At 39.7% G+C, this 27362-nt stretch overlaps 1 protein-coding gene across 1 annotated transcript in view; it reads left to right on the top strand.

Moving 5' to 3' along the window:
- The first annotated feature begins 3104 nt into the window (after positions 1–3104).
- SPSB4 (splA/ryanodine receptor domain and SOCS box containing 4) overlaps positions 3105–27362 on the top strand; it is a 146679-nt gene continuing 122421 nt past the window's right edge. The window contains exon 1 of the mRNA XM_033069314.1: positions 3105–3129. The gene's annotated coding sequence lies outside the window, so the exon portion shown is untranslated. The remainder of the gene's footprint in view (positions 3130–27362) is intronic.

Raw genomic sequence — 27362 nt, 5'->3', positions numbered from 1 at the left:
GTATTTCCATGCTTCAGCACACAAACACTAATTCATTTCACCAAGCATTAACATGGAAAAGGTGCCCATCTCAGAGTATCTTCATGTTTGTGCTGCTGAAGCACACACAGCTCTCAGGGAGTGTAGATTCCTTGTGCCAGTGGAAAAGAACATTTTTTATGGTTTAGAACACAAGCTCTGAGCGTTTATTAAAAACTCAGGACTAATTTATGCAGGTTCTTAATAGAGGTATATAAAAGTGCATATACTTCACTGTGCATCGCATTTCCTGCATGATAGCTAGTAACTTTTGATTTGTGTATTACTTTTTTCTTACAGCTGAGAGGGCAAGTTACGAAGCAGACAGATGCTGACAACTTGCATTTATAAGCTTAGAAACTTCCTACCAGATGCCAAGCCATTCCATACTCCCAGATATCTATTCCAATATCTTTGACCCTTCTGCTTCCACGTGTGAGACGACTGCCTTTCCTCGATGATGTACAGCAAACTATTCAGTAAAACACTCTGCGGTCCACAATCAAAAACTTTACATACGTCCACAGATGTCTGCAGAAGTTCCAAGTGTCACCTCACGCTATTTTCTGTAAGAAGGGATACCTTCAGCAAGAAGAGCCGAGGAAGAAGGCACGTTTGGGCTGAAGCGGTGCCGCTTCGGGAGCGGTGAGAGCTCGAACGGCAGAGCAGCAGCACCGGCGCTGCCTCGCCCCGGGCTGTGCCCGCCGTTCCCCGGGGGTTGAGCGTTCGCCCCGCGGGCCGGGCTCCCTCAGCGCGCCCGGACAACGCCTGGCACCAGCGAGCCCCTCTCCAGCACGGGCACACCCGGGACGGACCCTGGGCCGGACCCCCTCGCCCCGCGGGGTGCGGGGAGCCGGCCCGGCGCTGCCCGGTGAGTTCCTCCCGCGGGCCGGGGCGGCCGGGGGCTGAGGGGCGGCCCCTGAGGGGCGGCGGCCGCGGCACGGCGCCTGCCTGGCCCCTGAGGGGGGGCACGGCACGGCACGGCACAGCACAGCACAGCCCGTCCGGCCGTGAGGGGGGCACGGCACAGCCCGACCCGCTCGGCGGTGAAGGGGGGCACGGCACAGCCCGACCCGCCCGGCCGTGAAGGTGCCCCGGCGGTGTTCGTGAGGTGAGGAAGGCACAGCACAGCCGTGCCGCCCGCCCGACGGTGAAGGGGCCCCAGCGGTGCCCATGGGGTGAAGAGCACACAGCACACAGTGCCCGCTGTCGGGGAAGGGCACCCAGCGCCCCTTCGGGCCCCTCAGACGCCACCGCCCCGGGGCGGCCCCAGCCGGCTCCTCCCTCCCCGGCCATTCGCCGCTCCCTCCCCGCGTTCCCGAGCGCTCCTGTGCCTAAGTGTTCCTGCCGGCTGTGTGCTGGGTGCCTCCAAAATCTAGGGCGGAGGCACTTGATGCTGCTTATTTAACCACCTTTGTTTAAACTGAATTTGTCAACGTTTTCGGACGTATTTTCTTCCTGTTTTGCCTTGCTGTTTTGCACCTCTGAAGTGAGGCAGTGTGCCGTACTCGAAGCGGGGGAGGATGCTGGTGCGATGCCCTGGTGGGTCCCGGGGCGGTGATGCTCCGCCTGGAGCGCTGTGGCAGCAGCAGCACCCCGCAGGAGCCGGGCATTGCTCCGGGATGCGATGGGCGCTCGCTGGGTTATTCCAATAGCATAATGAGGGGCAGGCTGTGCTGCTTTGCCCCGCAGTGTCACGGGTGACCTCCTTTCAAAGGTCTGTCAATGATAGCGTCTCCCCCGGACGGTGTTTTAATATTTATTCACGCTCGTGGCAAAATGGTTTTGTCGACACCCCATTTTTCCCGCAGCGTTGCAGGCGCTGCTGATGTCACATCGCACAGCTTGGTGCTTCCTTCAGCACGCCGAAGAGATTTACAGTTCCACTAATAGCTTTTCTCAGTCTGTCCTCTCAGCTGGTTTTGAGTGCTGGACAATGAAGTCAAAATACCTTAAACTTGTACTTTTACATTGTTTTTGAAAACGCAGAACCCTTTGAAGAGAACATCCAGGATAAAAAGGGAACATTTGTTTCCACTGTGTTGCAGATGCATCTGAGTAATTCTGGTTTTGATTTTCTTTTTGTCGTTATTCCCATTCCCATGAGATCACAGAGGATCCGAAAGAAGCAGAGATCTGCAGGTGAAGTCCCTGGTCTTGCCTTAACTGCCCCAAGAGCCCAGGTGACTGTTGAACTGTCAAACAGGTTTTGTGGTGAAAAAAAAGAAATCCTTTGGATTTTCACGTCTCTGCTTCCCCATGGTGCTCCTTGCAATGAATGGTTAACACTCATTAACCATGGTGTCTCCACCTGCTACATAAAGAGATTTCACCCTGAGTATATTAAAACCTACATATGCCTCCCTGCTCTGTGGCAGTAGATGAGAATCTCCGGTATTTAAGTAAGCACCTATTTTAATAAATAAAAATTAGGCTCTTCATTAATAATACCTTAAAATAGTTTAGATGCCTCTCTACCATTGGGACAAAGAGGCTAGTGCCACTGAAGCCTTGCTCAGACTTATGCTCACATCTGCATCTGACGTCAGTGGTGTTTAATCCTTATTTAATTCTGGAAGGCTTTAGACGTCAAATGCTGTCACAGAAGAATTTGTAGAAAAGCTTGATTTTTGGGTCACATTTGTGTTCTGATTCTGTCAAATGAAAAGCAATTTTCATTGGTCTTTATAGTGGCAATGGGACCAAACCTGAAGAGGAGAGGGCTTATTATGTGTTCTACAAGGATGTTCTTGTGGATTTTGACCCATGTTCACGATGATGCAATGACTATTTACTGAAGAGAAAAAGCAGTGGAGAAGCAGCCAGGAATTCTGTTGCTGCACTGGTTTCTTTGATCATTTTCCCTTGAACAATTTCGTAGCTCTGCAATATATTTTTTTAAAACTCTGCATGCTACTGTTTTGCAATGCTAGTTTCTAACTCTTTTTAGCATGTGAGTAAATTCTACTTTCTTGCTGCCTTCATTTCATAAGGATAGGTAGAATTTCCTAAACCAACACTAATTTATTTTCCAGATGCAAGCCTGGGACTGATGTTTCCTAAATGTTAAATGGTCCTAGAAGAATTAGAACTGCAGGATCAAAGTGTCAGGTTAGTTGTCATCAGGCCATAAAAGCTCTCTTTTTTTTCTATTATCATTTTGCTTTTCCTTGTGCTCATGTCGTTTGGTTTATAAATTTAGGTTTATTATGTAGGCTTGGTTTATTGTATGAGTTTACCAACTCCCGGTAAAATAAACTCATACATTAGTGTAAAGTAAAGTAATTCAACTTTCCAGCAGAATTAAATATTTGATTCTGACTTTGAACATTCATGTGTTGTCAACTTTTAAAATATCAGTCGCACATCCATTTATCTTTGGAACTTCTTCAGCGTTAGAAACACTTAGGCTGGTCTAAAAGCAGGCATTATTTTCTTAATCTCCACAGACAAACTTTACAAGCAGTTCTGGGTGCTCCTTTCAGATGTTGAAGTGAGAGAGAGTTCTTTTTTGTAGTTCAGCACTTGTTTCTGGGAGGGTAATTTCTGAATGGGATGCATCCAATAAAGGGTTTTAGATGATTTATCCAAATTACCTTAATATGCTCCTAATTAGCCCAAATTAAAGCACTATCCCTTTGGTTTGTGTTAATTTTAAAAGTGCAAACTACTTTAATTCTAAATGAGCACAACCACACTGGGATTTAACAAGCTCACTGGTTTTGCCCAACCCAAAGTGTTACAAGTTTGTCACTCTAGACAAATTTGCAGATTCTAATGGGGTAAGGACTGATCCTTGTTAAAACTACTGATAAATTTCCTGGTAACTTCCCCAAAAGTCTCCATCTCCAAGCCTATTGACCATGTGTTAAGCAGCCCTTAAGACAGAATTCCATATGCAATAGTTAAGTGTGAAGGGTGCTTGATTTTACATGGAACAGGGTTAATATAACTCAGCTCTCAATGCAAGTATTCTATTTAGATGGAGTGATTTTGATTCCTGAGATAAATATTGCTTGTATTCAAGGCCATGATTTTGAATATTTTCCTGGGCACAGTGAGATACATGGTTCTAATTTCTTTTTTATTTGTGTTCTTATTTATTCGTGTTCTATTTTAGTTGTGATATCCATATGAATTATGTGCTTCCAGTAAAGCTACTCCAGATTTTCTTTTAAGTGAATTCTGATGACAATTCCCATCTCAAATCCCTTATCTGAAAAGCAGGCTCTGATAAAATAGATACACAGACCTAACTGTGTCTATGATAAAAGTTAAATGTGGATGTGCCACAGCACAAAACAAAGATCACAGCATAATTTCCTAAATTATTCTGGAGACCTGTTCTGGTGCATTCCAGTAGTTGTGTAGTGTTAGTTGAGAGTCTTTGACTTTTTGGTTTATTCAATTATGTGCCTCTTAAACCCAAAGGTGCAATTTCTTGTTAAGAATCTCCTATTCTCTATTTATTAAACTGCTCTTTAAAACTCTGTTGAGACATGGTCTGGTCATAGAGTGCTGGCTAATAATCAGCTTTATAGTTTGCAAATCCATTTTAAGCATCTGTTGAACAACATAAGTGTGAAACTTACAGCCAAATATGCCCTAGAAGGAAGCCAGCTTTTTAAGTCTTTCAGCTTTGAGACAAAGGAACAAAATCACTTTATTGCAGTAGAGTAGTATGTTATTTTATCAAATAGGATGAGTTCCTGAAAGACCAATTAACCTTCGTATTAATGGACTGTGCTGTGTTGCATAGTGCCCTTTGGAAGCTCTATTGAAGTTTGCTGATGCTTACAGTGGCTGCTCACAAGGATAATTAGATGTTGAAATGATGATCCTTGGATATGCAAGATATGTAAGACATTCTTAAGGGATCAAGGCCCTGCAAAACAGAAGGTGATAACCTGAAATCTAAAGGGGAGGTCGAGCAGTGCTTAATGAATGCCATTTGTTTTTATTTTGTTGACTGAGAATAATATCCAGTTTAGGAATAGTTGAATGCTTCATGACAAGTAGAGGGTGCCTTTTTAAAAAGTGGTTGATAAGTCACAGGTTGTGTCTTTGTACATAATTTCTTCTCCTGGGAGAATGAAGGGTATAAGCAATCCCATGTCAAACAGGAATTGCTGCTGCTTAGCCAGCCTGCCTTAGTCAGTGCCTATTTCTTCTCTTTTGCATAAGTAACATGGGTGAATTTTGCCTTCCTTTAAGAGCTATTATAGCATTTTTGATACATGCATACCTGTATGTTTACTTGGGGCCCAGGGAATTGGAGTGGAAGTCAATCGGATGAGGGATGTGCTGTTGTCTGTTCACACAGGGAGCCTGATCAGCAGTTCAAAAATGCAATCCAGGGAGACTGTGTTTAGTACTGTGGGGCAGAGGCTCCTGCAACAGCAGATCCTGCACAAATTTTGTTAATCCAAAATGCTGCATTAACTCAATCACATCTTGAATGATGTTTACTTCTGCTTAAAAAGTCAAATAATTGTTATTGACTCTTTCTGGGTAATTTCATGGTTTCTACTTCCTTTCCCATGTCTCACCTGGACAGCTGAAACAGATTTAACACATTATATTGTTATTTGTTCCATGGACAGCAGAGGTGATTCTTGCAGAAGAAAATGAGCTGTGTGCACTCTCATCATAGAGCAATACAAGTCCTGTTTCTTCTGACTTCTCATTCAAGTAGGTGTTTTGGGTTGGTGTTTTTAATACAAAATTGCTGGATGCAATTTTCTGTTTTGATAAGAAATGGAAGAAAACAAGCTCTTTGGGAATTATCAGGTTTCAGGTGCCTTTTTTCAACACCATTCTGGCATTAGGACTATGTGAGCAAATGGAACTTCCCCTATAGCTCATTTTGTTGTCAGTGGACTGCATGTGCAACTTTCAGCCTGTAGTTTCTTGAATTTTTTTATGCTCTACTTTGCTACTGAAGCTATTTTGTGTGGACATTTAATTACAGATGGAAATACCCATCTATATATCCTTTTTTACATACAGATGTGTTTGGTGTGTACGCACAGAGTGCTCCAAGTTATTACTCTGTGTGAATAAAGCTACTAAAATGTATCACTGTGAAGTGTAAGAGATGTAAGAATTATGAGTTAATATTCACAGATCAAGATATATGAAGGTTTTGGGGGTCAAGCAAATTACCTCCTGATGCATGCAGATAATTGCAGTGCATTTATTTACTCTAGAAATATCTGACTGGTCAGACTTAAAAGACTTTTGGAGAGTGGAAAAAAGCAAAAGTAAATGAAAATAAAACATTTGCTTCTGAAAAACTGTACATCATGAAATATTCATAGTTGTTCTACACACAGGATGTGTTTTATAGAGAGGAGTAAATAATTTTGTTGAAGAATTGCAGCTTGATGTATGCTGATTAACACTGGAATGTAATTGTTTGATAAAATCAGAAGGAATAATATTTTGGGATAGCAGATATTTATGATTTTGACCAAAAACATTGACTCCTAAAGATGAGGGTGTCCTGCCAGCATTCTGTGGGGTCTCTGCTGGTGACGAGATTGAGAATTGGAAAAGTACATTCCTGTTTCATTTCTTTTACAAATATTTTCACTGTGTGAAACATTTGCTACTTTAAATGCTCTGAATATACTCAGTATCCTGTCCTGGTTTTGACTCTGCTTCTTGCTACCACTTATTAAAATGAGTTTTAGTAGGATTAGTCGTCATGTTGCAAAAAAACTTAATTATCTTTAATATTGTTTTTTTTCTAGAAAGATTGCCCATCTTCAGGTGCACTGTTACTTTAGACTGCTGTTAAATAGAGCCATTAGTCTCACCTGACATCTTTCCTTCTTTTCCTGTAAGCTGAATTACAGATTGTCAGTCCTGAAGGAAATGCTCTTGATGGTGGAGTAGTATAGGGGGCAGTGTTAGCACCTGCTCTTAAAGGAGGTCCTGATTTCTTCCTGCTGCACAAACCCTGTGTGGTTTTAGAGAAGACCTTGATCTGTATCAAAGTCGTCTTTTCCCCTGTTCTTTGAAATTCAGCTCAGTGGATGTTAGGCTGGAATATTGTATCCCTTCAGATGCTGAAATTCTTTGTTGTATCTTGCGTGGTTGTTTAGCGATGTCATTTTTTTCCTCTCGTATAGTTTAGATTGTCAACAAACTATGCTGCAATAAAAATGCTCTAGAAATGCATTCACTTTTTTACTCTGAAGGGAATTGCAGTACAGCTAATTTGGAAATGAATATATTTAGAATCCTCATATGTTCAAATCTGGTAGTACTGATCTCACAGGTCAAGTCCTTGTTCAGGATATTCTTTTAAACCAGGAGGAAAAGTGAAGAGGCAGTAATTGCAACTGTGTTGATCTGTGGTTAATTTGAAACACTTTCAAAAGCACCTCAAAAGACTTCTCAAAGTCAGGGTGAGTTGGTGATAAAGTACCAAAGTTGCATATGAAAATAGCATTTAGGAACCTGAAACATCTGGAATGCAGACTTCTAAATGTGCTTATCTTACCTTCAAAATGGTTTTGGCACAGAGCTTTTAGCACAGAATTATTTTCCAAATTGTGGACTTTAAAATAATTTATACCTTGAAAACTTATAAAACTTAAACTGTGTTATCTTTATGCCTTTCTTTGTTTAAGAGCTATCTGAGGTCTGGTCATGGATGCATTCAGAGTTGCCAGAGTTCAGGGGCCGGCGCGGATTTTGCAGCAGAAGAGATAAAAAAGAGAGTGTATTGTTTTGTTTTGTTCTTCTCTTCCTCACTAAGCTTTAATCCACAATTATTTCCAGGTCCAAACAGCACTTATCCAGAAATCTTTTTTTTTTTGGCCACAAAATCATGTCTGCAGAAATGGAGGCAATCACTCAAAACCAGGCTAACTTCTGCTTGTGGGGGGTTTTTGCAAGGGAATTTCAGTAACTGGCTGTGGTTTTTCCTTTATCCTCTGGGGTTATCAGAAGCACAGTAATTTTCAGCCCTTCTTGGGTCAGGTGACATGATCTATGGTTGCTTCCTCAAAAGGAAAGCTTTCTCTAGAGTTAAGAGGAGTTCTGCTCCATTGTACCTGATGTGATGAGTCACAAGGAGAGAAACTGCTCCTTTAGGGTAGATGTGTTTTCTAGCTATAACTTGGGCTTTCTGTTTGCAAACCTGTCAGCCCACCAAGTAATTATTCTCTCTAGCAAAGATCACCCTAGCTGACTCAGATGTGATCAAAGGTAAGGGGAAAATGGCTTTTGCATCTAACAGAAACAATCTGCATTTTATTCTCTGAATTCTCTTCTCACAAATTCAATTATGAAACTATAAGGATATTGGTTGTATGTTTGGCTAGCAGACACCAAATATCTGCAGAAACAGAAGAAAAGCCTCCATGTGCAGGTTTAAATGTTTGCAAGACAAAAATCCACTGTGTTTCTAATAGATTCTTAACCTCAGATGAACTCAAAACTGATTGATGACTTGAAGTCATACTCCAGAAAATATTTGAAGTACTTCTTTATTCTCAAGTAGAATTTTATTTAGAAACACTTTATTTAGAAACATGCTCTGGTAGAAATTTCAAGATTTGTAAACGACCTTTAATCAAAGGATATGGGATCAGTGAAAGAGACAAAAGGTTTGATAGCTCCTGCATCCTGGAGTAGAAGGAATTACAGTTGGACAAGATATACCTTTTGTGTACAATACTGTGGGCCTGGATTTGGAAGGCAGCATCATGACATTAGGAGTGATGTTTTCCAGTGAACTGTAGCCTTTATGACTTTCATAGTTCAGGAGCACTTCACAGTGAAATGTTTATCCTCTAGGATGGACTGTGAATCTTTAAAAGCTGTTTAAAAATTACATTGCAAGTTAGTGGAGGCAACTTTCAATGTTCTAAAAAGCAGAAACACCTGCAGTTTTCTTTGCTGCTTGCCTGCATTAATTCCAGCCATGTAAGAGAAGTGGCACTGCCTTCCTCTACAGAGAATAAATAACTGTCAGTGATAGGATTTCTGGAGATTTATTTTCTCTGCAAATACTCTGTGTTCATGACTGTGACTGGAATGACTTTCATCATACTTGGTGTTTATAAGTTGATTTATAATTAATACTGGCAAGCCTGAAGATATGGTCCTTTGTACCTTGGTTGATGCAAATCAGATTCTTTGCCTTGTGGGAGATTTTTGTGTGTCTTCATATTGCTCTTTGCTTGTTCACAGCTGTGAAGGATATAACCTTGGAAGTACTTCAGTGATTGTTTACATAATGACATGATGTGGTTTTCACCCAGCTCATGCAGGTGGAGAGGTCAATACTTACAGATTTGGTCTATGGCTTGTCCTGTCTTAATTTTCAAAGATCACTTAAATCTATGGTGCTATGTTTAGTTGTGGTAATTAGGATGATGAATATATAATTTCAATTATTACTCTTTTTTTCCTGGAAATACCACTCTTCAAGATAATTTAGGTAGCAATGCTAGTATATTTAAACATTATTCACAGGTGAGGTGTCAATTAAAGATGCCTTCTTCTCTAAACAAGATGCAGAAGAAGGAAACTAGGACAGCCCTTTTAGATGGAAAAGGTTGGTCCATGACATCCATCTCTAACTCTGTCAGGGAATTTAACAGAGTTTGCCAGAAAAAAAATTATTTAAATCTTGCAGGTTTTGGAAATAAATGTTACTAAGAAGCTACATTTTAAACCAAAGTGCTATGCCCACTTCAAGTATATCTTCAAATATATCATGGCAAAATAGTGACACTCTATTTGCCTGGCATGAAATGTCTTTAGTGGATTCATCACTATTATTTCCTACCCTCTTTGGGAAAAGACTCATCTGAGAGAGAGGAAAAGCCTGTGAGACTAGTAAACAGTTCAAAAAAACTGAACAGAGGCATTTTAGCCCATGTGTGTAGGAAGATCGTTTGTAAGGATAGTGCAGAAGACAGTTTTCCTCAATGGATTACAGCTGTACTGATTGCCACAAGTGGAGACAGCCTTGCTTGCCCAGTGAAGGTGGGGGTTATAACAGAGTGGATCTGTGGGCCAAAAGCTGGAGCTTGAGAACTCAGCTCTGCTGGAGTTTAGGATGGATACTGCTGGCTGTGCTGTGAGGAGGTAAGGGACATGTGGTTGCTATGTGATTGCTACAGATCTGCTTTTCTATATGCCATTGTTAGGAATAATTTGGTGATTTCATTCCTGGATGAAGCCAGGATGTATTCAGACTCCTGAAAGGCTTGAAAAGTACATTGCAGTGTGTCACAGTAATGGAGAAGATGAGCTTTGGCTGTCTTTGAAAGAGTTTAGGGAAGAGACTGAGTGTGGTGGTCATGATGCTCAGTGTGATGAAGGACATGAGTTCTTGAAGGACTGTGGAGATGAAAAACACTGTGCTGTGGGAAGGAGTCATCAAAATCTCTTCCAGTGAAGGACCTGCTCTCCCTGACTGCATAGAGGCACACTTAGCTCTGTGCTTATCCTGAGGTATGTGGGAACAAGCCCCAGTGTGCTGAGTGCCTCAGTACAGGAATAAATTTCCAAACTGAGATGGATCAGGTACAGTGGCAGCACAATACTGCAGTAGCGCAGTTAGCTCTGTTTTGTGTCCTTCAGGACACCATGAAATTGCATTTTCAGTTTCCAGATTTTCTATTTCAGATTCTAACTCCAAGATCCTGTGAAGCCAAAGAAGGGAAATGAAAGGAGCTTGCAGTGCTCTGCAGTTGTACAGGAAAATCCATTATGTCCTATAACCTGGTGTTGCCTAGACTCTGCTTGTCTGGAGGCACCAGGGCTGGGACTGCATAGTCTCCTTTTGGGGTTTGGTTTAGGATTTTCCTCACAGCTTTGTGTGTTCCGGCAGGGCAAGGTGGCAAAAGGCATAGTAAGGAGCTGTGTTACCAAGTCCTGGGAAAGGTTTTTCTAGATACAAGAAACCAGCGATAAAAGGTCCAATGGTTACTCCAGACCACTTCTACTTCTTTGGTTCCCAAGCGTTTCTTTTTGAATCTGGCTGTAAAAATGTAAAAGGTCTGGTTAAACAGCCCCAGTTCAGAGCAGCAGTTTGGTGGCGTGGAGGGGTTGGGCTTTTTTTTGGTTGATTGGAGGTTTTTTTTCACAGACTGGCTTAAGGAAATTTTGGAAAAATAATTAGAAGTCTATCAACTACTTCGCTTAAAACAAGCACAAAGTGGATGAAGCATTTGAATAGAGGAATTAGTCTCTGTGGGCAGTTCTTACAGTGTGTGCTTTGAAGAGAACTGTGCTGTCAAATGTGGGCTATGCTGTAGTTTGGGGAGGGGACCTGTACTCAGCATTTAAGCATGTTTTTCTCTTTCTTCTCCCCTGTTTTTAATGGGAAATTAATGCAGTACAACTTTTTCTATTTCTTCCTGTGCACAGTCTTTAGAGGGTATGTGTACCAGGCTGGCTCCCTGGGGCAGAACTAATCCAATCATTTATGAGTTTATCAGCTTTTTTTGGTGTTCAGACCAGGTGTAACCTCATGCACTTTTTTTTTTTTTTTTTTAGTTCTTCTCTGGAGTAAATGCTAGCTAGGCTAATGGCCAGAAATTTAATTACCTTTTTGTTGTTGTTCTTGTTTTCCTTCCAGATGTGTACAGTGTCACTTGACATCAGACTTCCCCTCTTTTAGGAACTGCATGATGATGCAAAGTATTTTCTGCACACTTTGTGTAGAAAATGATCACTGAGTGCTTTTCTTTTGCAATGGCATTTACTGTGTTGTGTTTGGCACACTGGTGGACTTTAATCATAGAGATAGATTTGTGTTGTATATCCTAATAGAAATGCTCTTTTGTTATATCGTGCTATTGTCTGCTTACTCTGCCAAGGATTTAATTAATAATTTCCTTACCCTGGTTTTACTCTGAAATTAATGTAAAACTTGGGCCAGTACTGGGCAACATTGATGGGAGACATCAGGCTACAGACATTGATGAAACACTGAGATGGGCACAATTGCTCTTTGGCAAGCCTGCATTCCTCTTGAGCCATTTGCTCACAACTGGGCTGTGTTGCTGCTCATTGCCTGTACCGGTAGTTTGACCAGGGGAAAAAAAACGGGAGCAATGATAGCAAGAGAAGTATTGGACTCTAGGGAGGCAGGAATGATACTTTGGGGATCCCTGTTAGGACTGGATTGATAAAGCTGTGCTGTGACTTACCTGGAAGACATTAAATCAGGATAACTGTGCATCAGTGTCAAACTGTACAGAAATTAGAATATGGACAAAAGGTAACAAAAGCCTACTTAACACATAAAACATGAAAATATTGCCCAGGGAGTCTGGAAAACCTGTTTGTCTCTTCCCCTGTCATATCTGAAGGAATTGTAAAACATTAATGGAATAAACCACAATTTGTCAACTTTGCTGGACAAGAAATGTCAATATCAGAAAGGGATTCATTTTTACATACTGAATGTGAATGTTATGCTACAGAACCTTCTTGGAGAGCTGTGGTAGGCCAGGGAAGGGAAGTTTTCAACTCTGTCTGTGCATGCAGAAGCACTGGATAACATGGGAATTCCAGTTGCCAATCCAGCTGATTTTGCTGGAGAGAGGACGTGTATGCACTGTGCTGGCTACAGGGCTGCACCTAAAAGTAGTTCATGGCTGTGATTACTGGGCTCAGTCGAGCAGAACAAAGAGCTAGAATTGTCATGCTGGCAAAATGATTCTGCAAAGAGCTGGCATTCCTTGGTTTAGGAAATAAATTTTAGGTGGTTTGATTCTCTATTTTTATTAACTAAGTTTACATAATGAGCTGTGGTCTCTTAAGTGAAGATTTGGTTCTGCTGGCTCTAAACAGACTGATACTTTCAGGAGTTGATTCAGCATTTTGGTAGTTATGGATTGCTCTATAGAAGTCTGTTTCTAATTGATGTTCAACCACTTTAGTCAGGAGTTTAAAGGTAAGTAGTGTGTCAGTACATGTCTGTTGGCCTAGGAACCAAGAAAGCAGCCAGGATTCTTTGTCAGGCTGCTCGAGCCTGGCTGTCAGGCTCTTCAAGGACACAAACCCAAAACAAAGATATAACACCTGTGGTGTATGTGACTAGCCTCATGGTCTGGGTTTCTAAAGGGGTGTCTTCTTCTCTGTTCAATGAAATGTCTGTCTATTGTTTTCCACAATGTACACTATTTAAATCCATGACTTCCTTCAATAAATGCTCTTTCTTGTTTGTGTAAGAAAGTTGCCTTGTTACTATGACTATCACTGCTCCAAGAACCGCACACAGTAACACATGTCTGAGTTTTAAGCCCCAGATGTGAATCTGGTTCATGAAGGTTGGCAGATATGCTCTCCTAGTGAGGCACCTGCTGCTGCAGTATCAGCAAGTGTGTCCCTGTCAGCAAGGAGGGGACAGCTCATCCTTGAGCTCACCTGAGGACTGAGAGACCTGCACGAAACTGGGATGGTAAACTAAAACCCTGCTGAGTTTATTCATAGCAACAAAACCAGCACTCATATTTCTAATCCTTTTCACCATCTGGAATCTGATGAAATATGCTCTCTGAATGAGCAAGTGCAGTTCTCTGGAGTTGCTCCTTTTACTGCAGGTAATCAGCTGTCAGAGCAACGTGGCTTGGTGGTCTCTTATGTGCAAGAAAATTCATGGCCTGAACCAGTGTAAATTTGCAGGATGTGGCATTTTAAAATGTCAGTAAGTTAAGTGGGGTCTGTAAACATTTCTAGACAGGTTGTGGTTCATTGGCTTATTGTGTGACCATTTTGAATGGAAACATCCCTGTGGTTTTATTACATCACGACTTGATTAATTACAGCCAGTTGAACACTGAATTACCAAGATACCTAAACACTGAAGAGCTTTTAGGAGAGAGAATTCTAAGTGTGGTATTTCCTGATTAAGATTGCTGTGGTGCAGGTGTTAACACTGCCACTGCTGATTAAAACAAGTTGTAAATAATGGTGTGTTTTCTACAATAAATTGTAGAAAATTCAATGAAAGCTGTAGCTGCCTTAGTGGTTTTTTCAATGACCAAATGTATCCATTTTAGAGGACACTTAAGGTCTCTTGCTAACTTAAAATGTAAAAAGTATAGATTGCTGCTTAATCAGTACCTTAATTTTTCCAAGAGCAAAACCCTTCAAGGTATTTAAGATGGAAATGCTGAGTTTCCCACAGTATTTTCTGGTTTTGGAGTTGTGGTGGGTTTTTTTTGGTTTTGGGTTTTTTTTTTTTGCGGTTGTGGGTTGGTTTTTTTTTTTTTTGGTGTAAAGTTCTGGTGAGTCCAAGATATTTTTGCTCACTTCTCTAAAGCACAAATATAACTGTAAGAAGTTTGATCTCTTGGCAATATTTGGTCTGCCATTAGGGCCCTCTTCCCATGAAGCTGGACACAGGATTTTTAAAACTGAAAGCATCCCAGCTATGGTGAGCAATAGCAGTGCCTCTGAGCAACTTGACCCATAGTAGCAGCCACCCTGGGTGGCCTGGAGCTCTGTTAATTTTCACTGCTCTCTTTGTTTGTAGATTTTGGGCTGTACCTCAGCCCCTGCTTTCATGAAAAGTGACTATGCAAATGTGGGGTTTGTCTCACTGACAGAAGCCAAGTGTTATATAAAAAGCAGTTCAGAAAATAACTTCAAGTTGACATTTGTTTGAAGAGAATGGAGATTATATTGGTCTGTAGTCCAAAAAATGCTGCATTTATTGCTGATTAAGAAATTCAGCATAATCAGATAATGAATGGTGCTGTGACTTCCCATACCAAGTATAATTTGGTAACAGTAATTAGGTAGGGAGTTGATCTGTTCAGCTTCAATGGCAGTGCCATAAAAGGAGGCAGTAAGTTTAATGTGTGAAACTAGTAAACTGTCAGGTGTTAAATTAAGCAGCATAACTCTCCTGCTGATGGGGATCTTAACTTTTTAGTGGTGGATATAAAAGAAGGTATAACTTGGGGTAGTTTTTCCATATATGCACCAATTTCAGTGTAATTTAGCAGCTGTGGCCTTGGGAAACACTGGAGTCAGAGATCAGAGCTGTTGGACTGTGTGGCGCCTCCAGTGCAGTGTGCAAGGCATGGCAGATAAATGCCAAAATTGGATCATGCCAGTATGGATGGGCTGCACTGGGAAGAGGTGTCACTGTTGTGTGCTGGGACAAGGTTTCAATCAGTGACATACTTGGTGATTTTCTGGAGTAGTAGTAGCTTATTTAAAAACTGTGCCTTAATAGAAAGGCAATATTAAATCACGCACATTCATTATTTAGTTTTGGTTTTGTTGTGGGGTTTTTTTGTCTGCTTTGGTTCTTCTGTTCTTAATAGAAAAATCAGTTTTGAGTTTATTACTAATAACAACTAATGCCTTAAATGCTTTCCCTTCATAAATAGAACATTGCAAATATATAAATAACTACATTGCTTTGATGCCTAGATATGATTGTCTTATAATTAATTCATTTCCCAATAAGAAAATCTATTTTAGAAAACAAGTTTTACTTATCTGTATTTCTTCAAAGGAACTTAATTTTGCAGTAGTTCAGTTATGTAGCCACAATTAATTCATTGTTAACGTTAGAGTAAATATTTCTAAAATAATTAAGTGTGGCTAATGATTTTGACTATTTTACCTTCAGAATTTCTCAATCTAGTCAGTACTTCAAATGAGTATGCCAAGAATATTGTTGTGTTTTCTGTTTATTCATTTATTTTTCAGGTTTTTTGTTTATTTCTGTTCTCTTTTCCTCAACATTAGATCTGAAAAGTGTCAGCTATGACCAAATGTTTGACTATCTCCTGTATACCCTTTTAACCTACACTACAGAGCTTTAAAACATTCATGCTGTAGCATTGCAAAAGATTCCTGTGGGGGCTCAATGCTTATTGTAGTAGTCACTGTTAGTGGAGTAAATTGCACTCTGTCAAGTGAGGTAGATGACTTTTTTATTTAGCATCGAAGCTTAGCTTTTAAGTTTCAGTTCTGTTTCAGGAAGAACTATTTATGATGATTTTTATTTATACAGGGTGGGTATGAGAGCAATGTGAGAACTGGGAAATGGCCTCAGTTTCTCATTAAACCTGTTCCTGAGGTGAAGTATTTCCATAAATCTTTTTGTGTTTGGCTGAAATTGCTAACAGAAAAGGAATCTTATCAGTCTAATAAACATGCTATGGGATAGGTACCTAAGGCAGACTTTAAATCCTCCCTCACTGCCTGATTTTCAAGCACAGAAGCAACAGGCAAGAGGTGGCTCAGGCTGGTGCTGGGCAGAGCTGTGCTGGCAGTGCCTGACTGGGCAGTACCTGCTCCTGCAGTACCAGGTGCTCTTGTTATGCACTGAAGGCACAGCAGGACTGGCAGCTGATTTGATTGATGCTAATATTGGGGGGATGGCCAACCCTGGGGCTTAGAAAGCCTGGAGTAAATTGCAGTAATTGTTCTGTCCCCAGATATTTTCTCCCATATAGCTCTGGGTGTGTCAAACGCTATTAGTTTTGTATTAGATGACCCAGCTTAATGATGATGATATATAAACCCAGTGAGGTATCAAAATGCCTTTTAAAAAAAAAAAAAAAAAAGAAAAAGCCCTGTAAGATTTAGTAAGTACTGTTTACAAAGGGTAATTGATTGCCTCATTTGTGTGGCAGCGTGTTGCTATAGAATATGGCAGGCCTTTGCCAGGAGGAAGAAATTTGTATTCTCCTGAGGATGGGGACAAGTTCACATTCCTCTGTGATGGAGAGCTGATTGCCACCCACAGATGGGAGAGCAAATTGAAGGAAAGGTAACGAGTAAAGCTTCAGTTGGATTTTATTTTGCTTGGTTTTTCTAGTGTAGCTTCCCCTCTCCAAGAAAAGGTACTTAATACAGATAATAGAGTTCTTTGATGGAGAGAAGGTTCTGATTGTTGAAACTTTTCTTCATTCTCTTCACCCTTTGCAGGTGCATTTCTAAGTACTTTTCATCTTGACTGAAAGTTTTATTTAGTTATTCCAAGGGATTTTTTTTTTACCTGGTCAGAGATAAGGGGAAAAAAAATCAATTATTTCTGTCTTAGAAGGTAGCTGTTTAAAGGGAAATCAATAACAGTGTCTGTGAATGAGCTGTTGGCCAGTTGGCAGTGTAATAGCCTGGCTTTGGAGAAAACAGAAAAAAATGCAGAATAAAAATAAATTATATTGAAGCTTAGGTTTAGGATAAAGACAAATTATTTGAAAGCTGAGCTACTAACTTGAGGGTTTTCCTGTCATAACCCATCATAAAAGTCTTAATCTCTACTATAACCAGTGACTGTCATTTTGATTTGTATGGATTTTAATGAATTCTCAAAATCCTCTTTGTAATTAACCCTTGTTTTCCATATACTTCATGCATTGGGAGTACCAAGTTAGCCAAAACCAACTAGTATTAGTTTTTAGTATTAGTCTTAGGAGAAAATGTTTTACTTATTGTGTTATGTAAAAGTCTGTAGCACTTCTAGGAAAAATACTGGCTTGAAAGTGAGCAGACAAGATTTAAGATTCATCATTGAGTGGTGGAATGATGAGAAGATTTAAATCAAGTGAAGATGAACTCTTGGGGGAGCACCTTCCTTTTTCTTTACCACTGACTTCAGGAAACTGAAGCTGATTTTGACTTTGTGTGATCGACATAATATTTTAATTCCCACTGCACTCCTTATGCATCAACTGGCTTGGAAAATCCAAGGATGATCAGAACATTGAAAAATACATGCAGCCAGCAGAGCTTGTGTAGGTTATGGTGTTTCTGAAAACAAATATCTGTTCCTGTATTTTGTCTGTCTAATAACTAGACTCCAGTTTACAGGGTTTTATCCAGTAAATTCTATGAAGTGCTGTATTCCAGAGGATCAGTGATAAAATCCTTGCCCTGTTAGAGTTGGTGTAGGTCATGTGAATTCAGAAGGATTAGAGTTCAGAGCTTCCCAGTGCAATGAATGTGTTTGCTTCAAGTCATGGGTGGAAGATGAGGCAGCATAATTATTATGGGATGGATTCAACTGGCCAGATGTTTGCAAGTCGTCTTCATTTGGTTTGATACCAGTAGAAGGCCTACTGCTCTCCTGCCAGCTGGCAGTTCAGTCAGTCCTTTTGCCTCTGCAGCTCTCCATTTTCCATGAGCGAGTCACAAATGTACATGACAGAGTGCAGCTCTGTGTTGGCAGCATAAGGAGAGATGTCATCACAGACCTGGGGCTTGCAGTGATGGATGGACCTGTTTGCCAGGTTCCACAGCTACAAACCTGCAGCTCTATGTTGCCATGCAGGATAAAACTAGAATCTTCCTTTCTTATTTCTCCTGTAAATTTAAAGGATGTGTAATATTTTTTATTTGTTCTCTTTCTGTTAATATGGAAGGTGCAATTTATAAAAACGGACTTTGAAATGGACCTCAGGTTGGTTCTAGGAGTTTTGTTATTTATCCTCAAATTCCTAATTCCATATAATAATTATTCACCAGTCCTCTTTAGAGAAGTCAATTTAACATGGAAGAGAAATCTCTACCTAAGTGTGTTTTCTTTCTTTACATTTAAAAATTTAATTTTTAAATATAAAAGTTTGGTGTTTTTTTTACCTTGGTAAGATATGATGTAAAGGCTGTTGGTTTCATCTCTGAAATGTTTGTAAACTGAAAAGTGAAGAAAACTTTCCATGGAGAATCAAAAGAGATGCTTAGCATAGGGTCTTAGTTAACCTGATTAGAATAACTCCAGCCTCCTTCTTGCAGAGAATCAGTCTGTGGCCAGGCTAGAACAGTGTTCAGGTCCATGATGTGTGGTTCTTATGGATTCTTTCTCTGGGAAGTTAATGTTTGCTTTGAGAGAAGCAATTGGTGTGTGGGGAATAAAGTGATGTCTCACATTGCAGGAATCAGCCCTGGAGAAATGAGACATGGTGTAAAGGGTTTGATTTGGGGTTTTTTTTGTTTTGTTTTTTGGGGTTTTTTTTGGTTTTTTTTTTTTTGCAGTGTTAGTTTCTTTATCTGCAGCCAGTTGGATCTGTGTTCACATTTCAATAATTAAATCTCTCTGTTTACTCTTTTAAATTAAATTTGAGCTGTTCTTCAAAGACCACAGCTCCTTTGCCTGATATCTGAATATTTGGTTTGTCTGAGCTGGTCATGTAAACTGAGTGTCTCTGGTTTGGATCTGTTCTTTTTGATGGGTAAATATGTCCTTGCAAATGGTCTACAGATCCCTGGTTTTAGGGCTGTGCTGCATCTGTTTCTTAGTGCTGGTTGTTTGTGTTGGGGGTTTTGTCTTTTGTCGGGGTAAGGAGGCAGGCTGGGGAAAGCAGTGAAGGGCAAACAGTTCAAGAAGTCATACTGGGATGTGAAATGTGTATCCTAAGGTGTTAAGAGCTATTACATGGACCTGCAGCTTTTCTGATACAGACATGGAGTAATTGCGCTTCTGTTTATGACTGATAGTTCAGCTTCTGCCAGTGTTTCCATTATTAACTTCTATTTTCATGGAACTGTGCTACAGGCAGAGTCTGTATCTAGGTAATTTTATTAAAGCAGTTTTCAACAAGCTCTTTGGCTGTGCGAGCATGGAAAGAATATTAAATTAAAAGAAAATTCTGAACCCAGGGAACCTAATGTTCTGATATGGGATGTTAAGCTATGTCATCACTAATACAATGTGTAATTTCTGTTTTGCTCTTATTTCATGCAAAGTCAATTTTTTGGTTTTGTTTTTTTTTTTTTAGTAACAGTAGCTTGAAAACTATGTGTTTCAAACATAGCAATAATAGCCTGAAAATCACAAGGTCTTAAATAATGAGTTGGCTCTCCATTGCCTTCCACTTGGAAGAGAAGTTTGTCAACCAGGAGTAGCTGACCAGAGCCAGCATTGCAGCAGAGCTTTGCCTCTTTTAGCTGCAGCCTTGGGGGAGTGGCTTAGCTAGCGACCCCATACTCAGGTCTTCAAACACAGCTCCTGTGTGACTGTCCAGATTCTGATACTGATTTACAGTGTTGCAAGGTTATTTGGGATTTCAAGTAAAGACATTAACTGAAGACACCCAACATAATAAATTAATAGTTTTTAAAAAATTATAGCTGGATAGTCATATCCTCAGTGTTTGTCTGTGTCTAGGCATAATCCCAGGATATGATGCTCTATTTGAGGGAGGCAGAGTGATCTGAGAAAATCCCAGCAAGACTAGTAGAGAGGTTTTGGTCTTTTACATCTTCATCCATGTTTGTATGTGATATAATCTGCAATGACTAATCTGAATTATTTCATAAACCTCATCAGCAGAGTAACTGGGAGCTGCCTAGAATGCCTCCTAAAGACTCTTTTTATTCTCTAAATGAGCATAAAATGTGGGAATTTGCCTTTGATCTCAGTATATTGAATGTGAATGAAGTTGCCTGCTGTAGAGCAAAAGGCTGTGATGAATATGGATGTGGTGCTGCTGGCCTTTGTTAGTGCAGAGGTGCCTGGAGAGATGAAACAGGGGAGTTCCAAAGTGCTGATCTTATGCCTCAGCTCTTGATGAAGGATGTTTGAGATTTACTTTTGAGGTTCTTGTTTGCCGTGCTCTCTTATTAAAAATTTCTTTAGGAGAGCTCCCTAGTGATCTAACTTTACTACTCTACATCTTAGCAGTATTTTACTTTTTTTGGATTAGGGGTTTAGTGAATCAAGCCTTCCAAAACAAAGGAAACTCGACATTTCTAATTTTTCTTTTAATCTCAAAACTTCCTAATTAAAAATCACTTAAGGTGTGGATAAGTCAGAATTTCACTGCCTTCTCCCTTTCCCTGCTTCCTACCCCACGCTGAAATATGAATTATGTTTCAAGGTAGTTAACTGATAGGAAAGATATAGGATTATGTTGTGCATTTTACAGCCTCCAGCAATATTTTGTGTATTTTTTGGGACAGTTATTATAGCTGTCATGAATTCATATTATTCCTTTCAAATTATAGCTGACACACACTTGTTGACCTATTTTCTAAGTATAAATGTAATATTTATATTGTTTTGCATGTTCCTCCATAAGTTACAACTATGCTCTGTAATTGTGAACATAGATTCTGACAATCAAATTATAGGTTTTTCATGAGTGTTCTAGTTTATTTTAGTTATCCCCAGGAGCTTCAGGTAATTAATTTTTTTTAATTAAAAAAAAACTAAAATCCACAACTGTTTATTTTCTCTCTTAAATGGAAAAAAATCAAAACAATTTTTACTTTGAACTGGAAATTTATAAAGTGTGTGCCATGCTAATTTATTTTTTTTAAGTAGTGAAAGGATATAGGCTTCATGTAGATACTGCCAGAGGAAAGCAAGGATATTTTGGGAGTAGAATACAATTTAGTAAATCTATTATCATGTGAAGGAAGGATGGAATCCTGGAATAGTTTAGTTAATTGGTTTTGCTTATACTGTGTAATTATGGAATCACTCATGTTGCATTCAAACTGTTGTCATCTGGGCTTCAAAATAAACACTTGAATTTAGAGCTGTGGTTTCTTTATGAATATTTATGGTTACACTTTAGATAAGTCTTTAGAGTCCCAAGTTGCATGTTCAGTGGGAAGCTTGAGTTTTCAGGTGTTCCTCATAGTCAAAAGGCTTCTGTCATGAAGAGAGACTTGAGAAAGTCAGTGGCAGAGATCTGAGACTGCACAGAAAAGAGAATTGTAAAACACTCTGTAAACAGAGGTACTGACTGCATCAGAAAAAAGGCAGAGCGGAGATTGTGTTCCAACACACAGTTTCCCAAAGAGTTCACTAGCACAACATAAAATTACAAAAAGTCTGCCTATTAAGGCCTGGGAGAATTTTATTGCTTGTAGAACTGCAATCTGAATGTCACAGCAGTTACTAATTGCAACCAGGAATGTTTACAGCATTGGAGATTAATGTGACCGTACATCTCAGAGCAAGCAGAATAATGAGAACAGAGTGGATGCATGCAGGATGATGGAAGTTTAATGTAATGCACACCTTCTTAGCTGATTAATAATAATTTGATGCCTTCATGTGGTACTTAATGTGTCTTTACTATTGTATATGCCTCTAATTCATAGTCTTTAAAACCCTAGGAAAAAAAAACCTGAACCTCCCTGTCTGCCACTATATGTGGATGTTACCTCTATGTTAGTAGATTCTTTTATTGGTAACTCCTTTCTCCTTTTTTTTTTCTTCAAAATTGAATAAATTTGTCTTGTTTTGTGGTTGTTCCATGAAGTTTTTAAAAGCAGTAGATCCTAAAGCTAGTAATTCTAACTAGATGATGCTGTGTTTCTATTTTTTGCTTTTTTTTAAGATATGGCTCTAGGATTTTAGCTAGAAAGGATTTAATGTTTTGGTGGGGCTTCTTTCACCATGTGGCTTCTTGAAATTACTTGAACTTATTTCATTGGCAATTCCATGCTGCTTCTAGACCCAGAATTATGAAACTGGTGTGCAGAATGCTGGTACCTGCTGGGCTGAGGGAAACAGTCTGCAAGGACAAGCAGACCATTGGGCTTCTTGGGATGGAGTTTGATGAGAGGGCATTGCCACTTGGGAAGAGCCAGAGATGACAGAGGAAAACACACAGCAACACTTTGCTCATAGTATTGAAGCGAAGGTATTTTTATTTTGTTTCCCATGAGCTAAAAACATTTGTGCAGCCAGTTCTTCAGGTGTTTGGTAATTTGTTAAGGAGCAGTAAATGGGTCACCTGCTCACCATTTCACCTGATTTGTAACTTGATTCTTGTATCTACCTCTGCTGTGGACCTAGCAAAGGACTTCTTGAAATTTTTCCTGTACTCTTTGCATGGAAGTGACAGAACATGCTCTTTGATGACCAGATTTGGCAGTTTCTTGAAGGTGTTTCACCGTCCCATTCTCTTTTCAGTTGACTGACTTCATTAAGCAGGATAGCATTTATCTTTTTTCTCTCTTCAGTGCCAGACCCTGTCTTGCGTGCAAATAATCACGAGCCAAGTGTTTCAGTGGGGCCTTTATGAGGCTGAATTTTGTAATTGGCCTAATCAGCTTGCAAAGTGCCCCTTGATTTTGCTTCCCACACAAGTTTTCTCCTAGAAAGGGAGCTTTAATTTCCAGCTCTGGCTGTCTCACTTGCACAGTGCTCATCCCCAGCGGTGGGGAGCAGCAGCCCAGGCAGAATTCCTGGGGTCTAGAGCTCATGTGCATGGCCTGCAACCCAGGGCAGGGGAGAGCTGCATTAGGAATGCCGGCTGTGCTCTCAGGTTGCTGACTGGGGAGTAGCCTGGGAAAGCTCCACTAGCCCACACCAGCAGAACTGGAGGTGCTTCTTGAGGGTCTGGGTGCACCTTTTCAGACATTTTCACAAGAATTAATATGAAATCTTCTCTCTGTATTCTGGCAACTGTTTTTATTTCCTTTCTTACCTTTTTTTTTATTTTAATCTCTATGATGGTGTGAACATCTCACACCTTAGAGGGAGAGGATTTGGAGAACCTTTCCCTCCATGAGGAAAATGGAGTATTCCAGCTGTGCTTCCCAGGCTTGTTAATGGATCTGTTTTATTGTGTTCTGTTCCAGTGCCAGAGAATTTTGTCAGGCAATCCACAGTGATTGATTCTAGAGAAACAAAATACCATTTCCTTCTGTTTTCAGTCTCAAGTCACGCTGTAGCTCTCATACGAGACTTTTTTCCCAGTAATTCCAGAATTCATGCACTTGTCTACCAACAGCTGTTCAAAATTAACTGAAAATAACTTTTAGGTATGAGGACCAGAATTGAAAGTTATGACTCAGAGACTAATAAAAATGGCCCATCATCCTTCTGTGTTTCATATGGAACAAAAAAGGCATGTTCCAGACAACAGAGTTTCTGTAACTTCTTGAGTTTCATATTGTTTCTCTTTTTTTCTTGATGTAAGGTGCTCCAGTGCTGCATGGATTTTTTTATTTTTTTTTCTGATTCTAACTGTTGGTCACAAGTAACAGAACTTGAGAATTTGCTCCAACATTTACAGTTTATTTTATCTTTTTCTCCTTGCAGATGAACCTCTACAGAAAAGGTAGAAAGATAGAAAGACCTAGCAAACAAATGTTCTTCCTTCCATTTGCCAACTCTGTAGAAAGCCAATGTTCCATCATTAGTTGAAGCTGATATAGAAATATATGCGATGGCAATACACTCTTTAGTCACACATGTCAAGTGTGTTCTGCTAAGTAACAAAATGACAAATTTAAGCAGTGGGTGCAGGGGCCAGCATGCTGTCTGCTAGGCTCCTTCTTTAATAATCATGGATTCACTGCTCTTCCTGGAAATGCTGCTTCTCTTGAGGATCACATCTGTATGGTTCTCTTCCCATTGGCATTCTCTATTAACGTGTTTGAAGTCTCTTGCTTCACAGTGAACATTTTTTATTGTGTTACTGTGCAGAACAAGTTGAGTATTGAGCATGAGAAGGGGGGTGATGAGTAATGGTTGGAAAAGGCTGCTGGGACAAGCAAGTTGAATGGAAAAGAGGTGATGGGGAGGATGAGTTGAGGTTCAGGTTGGAGTGGCTTGATGGGGAGTAGTGAAATTTTATAAATAAGTTATTCCATAATAAAGCACATCCATTTTCCAAAATATTGAGTCCCCGTAGGCCTGACAAGGTGAATCCAAGCCAGTCCATCCTGTTTGGGTTAGATTGCTGCCTGTCACAGCCTAAAAGCCAGCTGAGGTGTATTCACCTTCCCATTGCAGCCAAATTCCATATGTTGTCAGGGAACAAGAGGAATTACATGAGCTACTGTGGGTCAATTTTATCCTAAATAGTTGGAAATTTACTCCTCACTTAGAATATTTGTGAAGTTCACTCCCCCTTAAACAACCTGCAAAGAAGCAGCAATAGTAGCAGTGGACTGTTTCTGGAGCAATTTTAATTCTATAGGAAGAGCAGGCATGTTATTTGCAGTCCACCACAGGTTCTGATATATCTCATGAAGCGTTTAAGCCTTCAATATTTCTCTGCTTTTTGCTTCAGTTCCCTGTTGATTCATTTTCAAATTCTCTGTTAAAAAAAAAGACAAAAATGCTTTTCTTCTGTTAACAATGTAATAATATAATACAAAAATAGTACTACATTAAATAAAAGGCAATGTTGTTACATTTCCTTCATGGAATGCTGAAATATTTCCATGCTCTTAGCGATTTCACCCTTTGGATTTTGTACCTGGTGTGTTTTCCCAGAGCTCTCTGGCTATGCAAAACCACCTTCCTTTCACAGAGATTGGTTCCATTGAGGACCTGCTTACTGGAACTGCATCTTTGACTTGATGCAGACAGCTGACCTTTGGGTTAACTTCTAGTAATTTGCTTCTTCTATTTGTTATTGTTGGAGATTTTGTAGAGGATTTGTATGGCAGCAGAACAGCAGATGAACAATGTGTGTCTTCATTAAGTCTTCAGTATTACTTTTTCATTGGACTTTTCTTTGAGTGGGAAGAACTAAGCCCTTATTCAATAGGTAATAGCATCAGAGTTGTCTTTAACTGAGCAAGTTCCTACTGTACTTCTTAACTGAGTTTTAGTGACAGGATTGCACAGAGGCATTATCTGGAGTTTAGGAGTGTAGCTAGCCACTGTATGTTTGGCTGGTGGTTTTTTGTTTCCCCTGACATGGCTTTTTCCTCTTTCCAGGCTGATGGAAAGTTGCTTCATTATCGTGCTATCCAAACAGCCTGGGAATAGGCAGAGGTCTTGCTATCAGTTTTCCAGTGCATTCCCACACCTTTATTTCACATTGATAACCCACTATTTTGTCACTACCTTCCACATTCCTTATGCAAATTAGTATGAAAAGGTTTCAGACTATTTTATGGAGGGGCTAGTTCTTTTTTTCCCTTGCTTCTAACGACAATACACTTTGCTGACTTTTACAGTGGTTTTTAATTTAAGACCCTTTTGCTTTTCTTTCCTGTTTGTTCTCCCCACTATCCCACCCTCTTTTTTTATCTTAACACAGTGTTGCATTTAACTTTGAACTTGTATTGATGTTCTTCCATTGACTTTGCTTTTTTATATGGTTATGAATAAATTTCTGTGCATCACTGAGTGTTGTCTGCTGTAAAATCATTGTTTAGATAACATTATAAAATTACTGCAACTTAGATTAAAATGTCTTTTCATATCATGCCACACTTTTTAAAAGTGAAATTGCAGACACTTGGGAAGTTCAAATTCAATTCTTATGTGACATGTTCCTATACATTTAACATATGGCAGCAGCTTTTTTTCTGGCTGTGATCCAAGCCTTGAGTCTCCATTCCTGTTTCTATGCTCATTTGTAACATTCAGTGGCTTTGGATAGATTTAGGGAAAGGCAATCAGGAAAAAAAAAAAGGCAAAATAATAGTTAATGCAATGAAAAATATATGAAATGCAGTTTAAATTGGGTAATTAAATGTTTTCTGATGCTCTTCATTCCTATAATCAACAACACCATTCCACCAGATTTGGTTGCCTTTTTTTTTTTTTCATTTTGAAAGTTTCAGGCTACTCTGCTTTGGGTTGTCCATTTTTTATTGCTAATGAAACACACTTATTTTTTACGGTTTTGTTATTGGTTACTTAAGAATTTAATGAGATATTCCTATGAATATCTGTGTGCAATTATTGTATGGTGTCTCCTAATCATGTATCACATTTACATCCCTTCTAGGATTATGCTAACGAACGGCCTTGTTTGCATGTAACTTCCTATGTTAACAGAACAGTATGAAAGATTATAGCAATGTTTTTTAAGGAAAATTCTATCTGTAGACAAATAACTACTGTACAAAGCATCCTTCTCTTTTTTATTGTTCTGTCAACTATTGCATCCTCTTTTACAGCAAAGCACTAATCTTAAACTGTACCCCAGGTTGTTTTCCAAAGCTTCTTTCTCTGAGTCTTCCTTGAGTTACTTTCTTTCTCCTCCTTGAGTAACACATTCAAACTGCCTCATGCACAGGGTTACCTTTATGTCAATGTCAAATAGAATTGTTCTAAAAAGATCCACTGACAGAGTGAAAAGGAACAAACAAATCCATCAACTTGCTAAAATAACATTTAAAAAACTGGAAATGTTAGCATTTAAATTAAGAGAATGTTGATCTCCTGCCAGCCTCTTACTTTCTGTGCTCAACTCGTATCAACTGGTAGGACACCAGCTGAGGGAAGTTAACCTCTGAAGCTTTTGGGAGGAAGCTGTTTAGTCTCCTTCAGTTGTCTGCTGACTCAGGGGAAAGAAGCTGGCAGGTTGAGCTGAGAAGTGTATTTTGGGTGGACACAGTCTCAGTTTTTCTTCCAGCTCTGCTGCAAAGTGAAGGACAAGTTTTAAACATTGATTTTGAAGTAGTCGTGA

Source organism: Catharus ustulatus, chromosome 10 (genome assembly GCF_009819885.2).
Source record: "Catharus ustulatus isolate bCatUst1 chromosome 10, bCatUst1.pri.v2, whole genome shotgun sequence".
Classification (NCBI taxonomy): domain Eukaryota; kingdom Metazoa; phylum Chordata; class Aves; order Passeriformes; family Turdidae; genus Catharus; species Catharus ustulatus.
Note: the sequence above shows the minus strand (reverse complement) of the source record. Positions and strands in the feature narration are given on the sequence as shown.